Here is a 9,545-nt window from a genome sequence, read left to right as displayed (position 1 = left end):
AGGCTTAAGTATGGAAAGTGCACAATGTTATTCTGCAGTCCTCTTCAACTGACATCCTAAACAGGTTGCGTTCCGTGTCCTTTCTTTGCAAAGACGTCAACTTAAAAAATGACATTATTTATCAATACTGAAAATAGACATCAGATAACCCTATACAGCTTAGCATAATGCACAAACAAAAGCTCTCTGACGTTTGAACTGATTCACTCTGTATGACAGATAATATATGCCTCCACTGCTCTTCACGAGTTACTATTTTAAAATGTTACTTTTCTCTTCTGGCTAAATATTGCATATAGCTACCTTGGTTTACTCATTATTGTAACAAAACAGGGCCTCAAACATTTATACCACATTATTTGTAAGTTAAATTCACTTTTCATAGACAAGTTTTCCTTACCTGAAAAATGAAAGTGAAAAATGATGTTACTCTATTTGCCATCACACTTCCTTCGGTACCCTTCTGGCTTTGCCAGTGCTTACCATTTCCCCTTTAATTTTTATCATTTGAAAGAGATGCTGTGCTATACTCTAATACTTGATGTCTAAGAATGTTCCCGGCTTTAACAATGCACAGAAATTTATCTGTGCACCGTCTCTTCAAAAGGGTGCTACTATTTGATGCAAATGAATAAAACAAGGGACACTGTATTTCAGTAAAAATAATTTTCCAACATATAAACATTCTTTTATACATAAAAATACATCTTCAGTATAAACATATCATAATTCTTCACACTCATGCTTTTTATCCTAATTACAAACTTATTTTTATTTAGAAACATTAAAAAGGGATTTTAGTTGGAGAAGAGAGGATGATGCTGAAGACAAGTGCTAAAATAACAGAATTGGAAAGGCTTGACATACGAACTGTCTTAGGACTTAATTTCTCCATCTATATATATTTTTTCTTTGGGGATGTTCTTTGGAGGAGCTGTAATACTGTGAACTGATGGAACACTGATTCAGAACACTCAGGTGCTAATCCTGGCTCCACCATTTATTAACTAGATTCATTTTCAGAAGGAAGCACCATTTTCTGCCCAACCACCCTCACAATGTCCTTGTCACAATCAAATATGTAAGAAAGTACTTTAAAAATTATGATGTGCTGTCTAAGTCTAATCTATTAGTATTTATTGCCATCCCTAATTTGCAGAATGGGCTTATTTATGGAAGAGTCACAATGAATTATTTTTAATTAAATATTTTTAAATTGCAAAGTGATATGTACTCCATGGAAGAAGAGAAACAATACAAGAATATGTAAAGACAAAATTGATAACTTTCCTGTAAACTCCTTTCTTAACTATCAAGTTAAATAATATTAAAAGCGTAGTATATAACGTTCCACAACTTTGTTCGTGTTCATGTAAATTGCATATTAATATAGTTAACTTTTGATTTTACATTTGGCAGTTATTATAGCTTTTCCTCATTCTTTCCTTATTCTTCTTGTGTTTCTGTATTTGTTTTTTCATTCACTTTTTTTACTTAAAAGTCATGTTTGTGTACTTTGTGATCTCTGCACATGAAAGGTGAAAGATCTAACACATTAAAAAAACTGTATAATTTTATATGATGAGTGTACCATAGTTACTCAACTATTTCCTTATAGGTGTACACTTACGTTGTTTCCAAGCTTTTACCTCTAGAAATTATCCCAAATAAGCTTCCTTCTATAGTAAGGCCTTAGTTTTTACTGTATAGATTCATAAAGGTGGGTCAAAAAGTATTTTTTTTAACTACAGAAGATAATATCAGGTCACTTGCTGAATTCACATTCACTTCAGTCAAGAATGAAGAGGTTTTCTGAGATCTGCTCTTACTAAAGTGGATCAGTGATAAAAATAATCAAATCTGAGTATCAGAACTTCTAGTCTACCTGATGCATGATCTCTGTAGTTCTGAGAAGCAAAAGTATAAAGTCATTTAAAACAGTAAGGGGTTATGTCGGGTAGGGGTGTGTGTGTGTATAAAGGTGACAGTGGATAACTGAGGGCTTAACTTGTTGACCGGTAAATGAGAATGGGCCCTGGTGGGTTTGTATGTGAAAAGCTAATCAGTTCTGAGCAATGATGAAAAGCTTTTACTACTGACCATTATAACTATGACAGTTTTTACACTTGATCCGAGCTCAGAATTTGGGGGGTGAAAAAAAGAGTGAAGAGGGCCAAATTTAAAGTTTGGTTAATCTTGCAGATTTTTTAAAAGTCATCATGAATGCATCAATTTTATTTGACTACAAATTATGTTGTGCTTATTTCCATAGGCTAGTCTACTAGTTAGAATTATGTTTATTTTTATTCTTAGCCAATTAAGAAAAAAAAGTCTATTGTTTATCTTTTACTTATCCATTTGTCAAAAGTTGTAACTATGGTAATATCAATAACCTTTCGTTCTATATTATTGTATCTTTGAAGGATCTTACAAGACAATATTAGATTGTCTCTAATACACAAAAGCTTAATTTCAGCCAGTGGAATTCTCTAGATCAGTGCTGTCCAAAAGAACTCTCTGCTGTGATTAAAAGGTTCTATATCTGCACTGTCCAGTATGGGAGCCATGAGCCACATGGGACTGTTGGGCACTTGAAATGGAACTAATACGACTGAGGAGCTCCAAACTTAATTTTATTTAATTTTAATTCATGTAAGTTTAAATTTAAATAGCCACATATGGCTGATGGCTCCTTTAATAGAGAGGGAAAGTCTAAAGTTCTTTCATGTGATTAGAATTGACTCTCTGGGAGTTAAAGGTGTGGTTTTTAAACTTAACAAGTAAGATATACTGAAATCGTTTTATTTTTGCACAATGCTTTACTGAAGAATTGGTTAGAGTCACTCAGCGCAATCAGTCAAGTTGATCTATTTTGGCATGTCAACTCAATCAACTCTTCCACAATCAGACTTAGCATTTCGATGCTCATCAATCAAAAACAGTAAATCATTCTGCGCTACTGAAATTTAATTGTTCAACTATGGGGAAGTGGATCCATAATGTTGAATGTCATGCTATTCTATTTTGTCACTATCCTGTGTTAATATATTTTTACCAAGTATGCATTCTTAAATCAATAATATGTGTTTTTATGTAATGTCTTCTAACATCCTTCTTTTCTATTTTATAGAAGAAAACATTTTCTTTTACCTAAATTCTGTCTCATGTGACTTTAGTTACACTGGAATTTTTTTAAAAGATAAGTTTCCTAAAAGTATTCTGCTATTCTTCTTGAGTTTTGAACTTCCTATAATTAGCACTTGAAATGATTTTCTCTCCCTCTTTCTCTTTCTCGCTCTCTGATTTGATATCAGACTGAGTCTCATCTAATCACGAGATTTCAAAGCAACTACTTTGAAGGAGGCTTTTTTTTTAATTCCTATTTTTTTCTTTGCAGAAAGAAAAGTCAAGAAAAGTTCCAGCTGTTACTGACACAAATCTGGGCTTAGTAGCGCTATCCCAATTTCTAAACCTTACCAGTTTCATATGCAAATATTGATGGCTTGAGTAGCAGAGAGTGTAATCCTATTATAGTCTCAAATTTATCTGAGTTTTTAGAAATGCTGATTAGCTTTGGTAATCACCTGACTTTTTTCTTGGATACTATTAGTATCTGTGGTGGTTTCACTTCCTTTCATGTGAGAAAATATGATTTTGACAACTGCTTCCAAGATTTTCTTCTGTCAGAGAAATATCACAGCATAATCTCTTTTACTTCTGAGTTTGAGTTTTAGTAATAAAATATTTAGATAGTTTGTTTCACATTCATTAAATTTAAAATTATCCATCTGAAAAGTGACTCCATATTGAAAATTGTTTGCAATATTTGATCTATTCTATTTCATTTACCATTAAAACCATGACTAGATTCCTGTTTTAACACTAGTTTTACATACAGGTAATGCAGTCACATGAACTTTTCAAGTCCTCTAACCATTTGTGTTGTTTAAAGTGGCTAAAACTTGGAATGGAGACTAGAGCACATATAAATGCCCAACCAAGATTATCTCCCACTTCCATAAAATCAGGAAACATATGGGTTTGGAGGTATAATTCTTGGGTTGACTATCGTTTTCCTAATTTAGGCGACATTTTCTTTTGATTTGTAAAAATCCAACTAATATAATAATATTAATATTAATATTAATAATATATTAGCTTCTCTTGCCACAATTAAATAAAGTATATTATCTGCCAGTGGTTACTACATAACTATCAACATACCCAACATCGCATAGTCACTTAAAAATGATACTTTCTTTTGTTTCCCTTTCTTGTTAATTTCACTTTGATAAGATATAGTCATACTATCTATAGTTTACTCACAAATCATTTAAAAAATATGCAGTGAGCCCAAGCAGTGGAAAAAGGCTTTTCAGAACAAATCTACTTGAATTTGAGTCTCAATGATGTCAAAACCCTACAACATAACAATAGACAGTAAAACCAAAAATGTAAATCTTTTTAAGCAGGACGTGTAAATAAAGCTAAAGTGTATCTGACAGTTTACAAACATAGAATGAAAAAGACCACCTTAGTTATTTCAACGTGAGTAACTCTGAATTGTCCCAAGACTAATATATATTCCTATTAAACATTGATTAAGAAAGCTTAGCTATTCTAAATCAGACGGCTAAGAGAAAGAAGGTGATTATTAAGGCTTTGAATGTAACCTTAGGGCTGATAATGTATTGTGCAAGATTAAGGATAACTGCAAGTGCACTGACACTCCTCCCATCAAGGATCAGGGCTTATTTGCTGCTACCTTTTCAAATAGAGCACGGTAGGGACACCATGACAGTTCTGGCTTAGCCTTCAACAGCACAGACAGTTTCCCCCGCAGTCTCTTGGAGCACTAGGGTGCCAGGTAAGAAGTCCAATGACCCTGCTGAAGAACCCACATGGCGAGGCTCTGAGGTTTACATGGAGAACGTGACCCAGTTGAGCCCAACCTTCTAGCCATCTGTGCTGAGAAAACAAAAATCTGGGTAAAGGTATCTTGGACCCTCTTAATTTACCCATCTGACGGTTGCATACCATAGAATGACCCCAGTAAGTCCACACAGAGCAGAAAAATCACGAATCTGAGCCTTGCTCAAATTCCTGATCCACAAAATCAGGAAACACAGTAACAAGCTTTTGTTTTAGACCACTAAATTATAGGGTAGCTAGTTACAGCATGATGGAGAGCAACAACCAAAAAGAGAAGAAGGGAAGGAAAGAACTTCTTGCTATTTGCAGTTACATAGACAACTGTTTGATTAGTTTTACGTGTATTAACTGTTAAAATAGTAATCCTGAACTAATTTATCCAAACTTGTTTGAACAGATTAACTGACTGAGAGTTTTATTAATATGTGTGAAAAATCTTTGCAATAATTATTGGTCTTTATTATTTTACTTTATGGAAGTAACCTGTTGTGAAAAATGAGAGAGAACATGGGAAAATCAGATATTTAGAGAAGCAGCTTAGTGTATTTACAGAAAAAAACTAGGTACCTATTAAAAGATCTGAGACAAAAGATTTACTCTGCCACTCATTAGTTTGGGGAGTTTGATCAAGTCACTATCCTTGTGGGCTTTAGATTCTTCCTTTCTAACATTAACTCATTAGATGACTCATGCAGACATTGCTTTCATCTCCTTTAAAAAGCCCTTGCTGTGTCATCCTATGTTCTTTCGTTAGATGGTCAGTCAGGTGTGGCCACAAGAGGAACACTGGACAAGTGCAAGAAAACCAAGTTTCTTACATTCTCAGGTCCTGGAGAGACAGTCATAAAGGGGCCTCAAGTCAGAACATCAAGGGAGCCAGTTCAACCAAGTGGGTGGGGAGCTGAGAGTGAGAACCCATGGGCAAGTGAGGGTCAGGGTGGAGTACTCAGCAGAAGGTGAGAGAGGATCTCACTGGTGTGTTTGAATGTCACTAGGTCACAGTCAGGGAAGGGCAAGAAGGGGAACTTTTCATACTGGTGTACCTGGTCATCTCGGAGGGGTGCTCATAGCCTGTTTTGGGGGATGTTGAGGCAGCAGGAAAACAGGAAGTTTTAAAATGTACAATATAATCATTGGCTTGTGCTACGGTCTGGATTGTTTGGATTCTCCATGAAGTCCATATGTTGAAATCCTAACACCCAGTATGATGGCATTGGGGGCGGGGGCTTTGGGAGGTACGTAGGTTATGAGGGTGAGCCTCTGGTCCTCTTATAAAGAAGAGACTCCACAAAGCTCCCTAGCCTCTCCTGCCATGAGGAGAAATCTGCCACCGAGAGGAGTAGCATTGCCTGATCTCAGACATCCAGCCTTCAGAACTGTGAGCAGTACATTTCTACTTTTTATAAACTACTCAGTCTGTGGCATTTTATTATAGCAGCCCAAACAGACTAAGATAGATGGCAAATATTTGAACATTTCACAACTAAATTTGTATCAAACCTAGGAGGTTTGACAGCAGATAACTTCCTTCTCTACCACCAAGTTGCATAGTATCGTAAACATTCGTGATTGTCCTAAATAGTTCATCCTTCTAAACTAACCCTTGATAGTTTCCCAGTGAGAACTACGTTGGTAGAGGAAGCAGTCAATACATACTGCTTGATTCTCAGGTGTTGGGTTGTCAGGTAACAGGTGTAGCTGGGAGAATGCTTACCTATATATTATTTATCACAGAGGCTATACTTCCTTATAAAGGGTGAGCAATCAGTATATACATAACTTGCATTTTTCCATTAATTTGATTCCTTCTCTCCATTTCCATACTTTGAGATGAGTTGTGATAGATTCAAATTTTAAAATAATACTAGAGATAATTCACAATATGCTGTTAGCTCTACACATTTTCCAATTTAATCGGGTTCCCTCTGCATGTGAGTTTTGGAGGGAGCGTTATTATGGCATGTGAATTTTACTCTTAGACTCAGGTAAATTGGTTGTGTTGTGTATTTCACTGTAGCATTTTCTGTCTCCTTGCCTTCATTTAAGGTGACGCTTTGATCAAAGGTGACAAAGCATGAAATTACAACCAGCTGTAAAAATGTCACATGCTATTTCAAAGTCCTCCTGCAGTTGGAAAATTTCCTGATTATCTGGATCCACCGTGGGAATTAAAATTCAGTGTGCCTGACATTACAGCATGTTTTAACAAGAGCACAATTATATTCTTACCCTGTTCCAATCTAGAGTTGCCTAGTCAGAATTGTCAGACAAGTCCATGGAGGATAGGAACTGTCACCGAGCATCAGCTCACACAGGAGAGTAAAATGAAGCCAATGGTTTCTCCTTTTATGAAAATACTAATTGTATTTTATTCGAAAATATGTGTTCCTATGCCTGGAGCAAGCCCTGAGAATGTAAGAAAAGCAGTCTATTTTCAAGTTTTATGGCAAAATCCTTTACTTTATATAATAAGAACTGTTAGCTATTTCCTCCTCTGTAAAAAGAAAAAAAAAATTCTAGGACATATGCAGCAACTGTCACAATCATGAAAAATAAGACATTTTGAAAATATGTCTGCAAAATTACCAGCCTTATTTTCATGGGGAAAGAAAAAATGTCTTTTGTGGGCTTCAATTTTATTGAAAAATATTGATTGAGCACCTACTTCATACCAGGCTATTTGCTAGGCTCTGGGGTACAAGAAATGCATAAATACATTTGCTGCCTTCATAGAACTTACAGACTAGCAGAGGAGACAGAAATGCAGATTCCCTAGTCAGAAGGAAAAAAAGATGAGAAAATAAATAATTACAACTCAGACATAATCAGGCTGTCTCATAACAAGTGTTCAAAGTACTTAGCCCTAACATTGAATGCAGACAATTTAAGTCTGCAAAAACTAGTAATCATTCCTTAAAAATGTCATTGTTCTAAGAAGGTGAAATACTAATTCACCCATTTATAATAGTTTTTTGATTAATGTATGTCTTTCTTCTAAATTCAGGATTCAGTTAAATTCACTAAACAGGTGTGACATTGTTTTATTAATTTATTAATGTTTGGTGTCTGCACCTAAAAAAAAAAAAGTAAGAATTCTAATATAACCAGGAGACAGGAAGTAATGGGGAAGCTACGGAAGAGGAGAAGGGGAGTCTCACTGAGGTGTCTCACAGCTCCGTGGTAGGAAGGTGGAGGAAGTGTACAGAGAGGTGTGGAGCTCCTTTTCCGCTTCAGTGAGAGCAGCTTTGAATTCATCTGCATCAAACTTTGAGCATCAACAGAAGACTGACTGACTGCTCAAAATATCTTGTGTATTCCATTTATTTTTCTCACTACATTAATACCATAAGAAGACGTTTCCATTTTGATGGCGGCAAGAACAGTTTAATCCCATTGTAGATTTGACCCAAATCTTTAACTGGCTTTGATTCCTTTGAGTCTCATGGTTCCACTCATTTTTGTGGTTAGAAGAATGCCAAGTATTTTAAAATACTGCTTTTTGTCTCTTCTTTGGTTTTTCTCTTCCCACCATCTAGCTGATCTGAAAAATCTCTCTTCAGTAGATGAGCATAACTCATTACTGCTGACTAAATTTAATAAACATCTCTTGTCTTGTATGTATCTTCAATTCATCTTTTGTGAATACTTCTTACTCAATAAATGCTACTGGGTAGTGTAGGGCACATTGAGATATCCCTTCCAAAGTGAAGAATAAGTTGTTAAATCTGGCACCTCCTACAACCTAAAAAAGAGAAGAAAAAAAAAAAAAAGGCACAATGCCTAGTGTCCTCTTTCGATTCCGGAGACACAACATATGACTTGTTTGGATGTGTTATTCTGGCTCGCTTGCCAAGTGACCAGAAAAGCTGCTTGCTATGAGTGAGGCCCAGAACAGAAGGCTCTATAGCGGGTCCAGTCCACTGTGCAAGCTGTCCTGCCATTTGGGTCCACGATCCAGCAGATCCAATGGTGCTTGAAGCATCAGAGGCAGATACAGATACGTGTGGAGCCTTCGACAGGAACAGAGAAGCCGGACTAAAGTTTGCTCAAGGAGAGAGTTAGAGTGATGGAGTCAGTCTAGCTACAATTTTTCAATTTTGTTGACTGTATATCAGAGAATCAGTTTTTGGTTTTACCGATTTTTCTCTGTTGTTTTCCTGTTTCCGTTTACTTGACTTCTGTCTGATTTTTAGTATTTTCTGCCTAATTTTGGCTTAATTTTTTTCCCTAGTTTTTTAAGGTGGACATTAGATTATTTGTTAAGATCTTTTTATTTTCCCAAAATAGGCATTTGAAACCATATTATTTCCTTCTAAGAACTGATTTGTTTGTCCCCATACGTTTTCATGTGTGTTTTTATTTTCATTCAGTTAACAATATTTTAAAATATCCCTTATGACTTCTTTCTTAATGTATGTGTTATTTAGAAATATGATCTATGATTAGAAGTATCTGGGAGTTTCCCAATTTTTTTCTATTATTAATTTCTAATTCAACATTTTGGATAATTTCAGTCCCTTAAAATTACTGACTCTTGGTTTGTGATCTAGTCTAAGTTTTATCCTGAAGAATGCATGTATTCAGGAAAAGAATGAGTATTCTTTTCTTATCTG

General features: G+C 35.4%; 2 non-coding genes across 2 annotated transcripts; both read left to right on the top strand.

The window, feature by feature from the left end:
• The first annotated feature begins 1,836 nt into the window (after nucleotides 1–1,836).
• LOC116154132 (small nucleolar RNA U2-19) lies at nucleotides 1,837–1,913 on the top strand. Its single transcript, XR_004138025.1, has one exon. It is a non-coding gene; the product is annotated as a small nucleolar RNA U2-19 (small nucleolar RNA).
• A 157-nt stretch (nucleotides 1,914–2,070) lies between these two features.
• On the top strand, nucleotides 2,071–2,140 carry LOC116154131 (small nucleolar RNA U2-30). Its single transcript, XR_004138024.1, has one exon. It is a non-coding gene; the product is annotated as a small nucleolar RNA U2-30 (small nucleolar RNA).
• Nucleotides 2,141–9,545: the final 7,405 nt, after the last annotated feature.

Source organism: Camelus dromedarius, chromosome 7 (genome assembly GCF_036321535.1).
Source record: "Camelus dromedarius isolate mCamDro1 chromosome 7, mCamDro1.pat, whole genome shotgun sequence".
Classification (NCBI taxonomy): domain Eukaryota; kingdom Metazoa; phylum Chordata; class Mammalia; order Artiodactyla; family Camelidae; genus Camelus; species Camelus dromedarius.
Note: the sequence above shows the minus strand (reverse complement) of the source record. Positions and strands in the feature narration are given on the sequence as shown.